Raw genomic sequence first — 383 nt, 5'->3', positions numbered from 1 at the left:
CACCCCCGCCCACCCCTGCGCCCGGGAGTATCACCTCGCCCCCCGCACCCCAGCAGGCACCTCGACAACGAGGACGCCATGGACGAGGTAAGTGTCGCTGCCGTTGCTGCCGCTGCCTCTGTCGTCATGCCATGTCATGACCTGTGTGTTCTCTGTATGTGCAGTTCCCTGTGCCCCCGCCCCCGGCCCCCACCGAGCAGCCCGTGCAAGCCGCCGAGGAGCTCGCCGCCGAGGAGCAGGCCGCCGCATGCGCCCTGCAGCAACAGCAGGCCCCGCAGGACTAGGCCGCTGCCGTGGCGCTGGACTCTACCAAGGTGTGTGTGTGTGTGTGTGTGTGTGTGTGTGGGCGCGCGCGCCCGCGCGGTTTTACCATGGTTCTAACT

The 383-nt window shown here is 68.1% G+C and overlaps 1 protein-coding gene across 6 annotated transcripts in view; it reads right to left on the bottom strand.

The window, feature by feature from the left end:
- LOC113216791 (venom carboxylesterase-6-like) overlaps positions 1-383 on the bottom strand; it is a 223,571-nt gene that overhangs the window by 46,793 nt on the left and 176,395 nt on the right. The gene's annotated exons all lie outside the window — the stretch shown is intronic.

The sequence above is a fragment of the Frankliniella occidentalis genome, unplaced genomic scaffold (genome assembly GCF_000697945.3).
Source record: "Frankliniella occidentalis isolate FOCC.00 unplaced genomic scaffold, Focc_3.1 Scaffold12, whole genome shotgun sequence".
NCBI lineage: Eukaryota > Metazoa > Arthropoda > Insecta > Thysanoptera > Thripidae > Frankliniella > Frankliniella occidentalis.
Note: the sequence above shows the minus strand (reverse complement) of the source record. Positions and strands in the feature narration are given on the sequence as shown.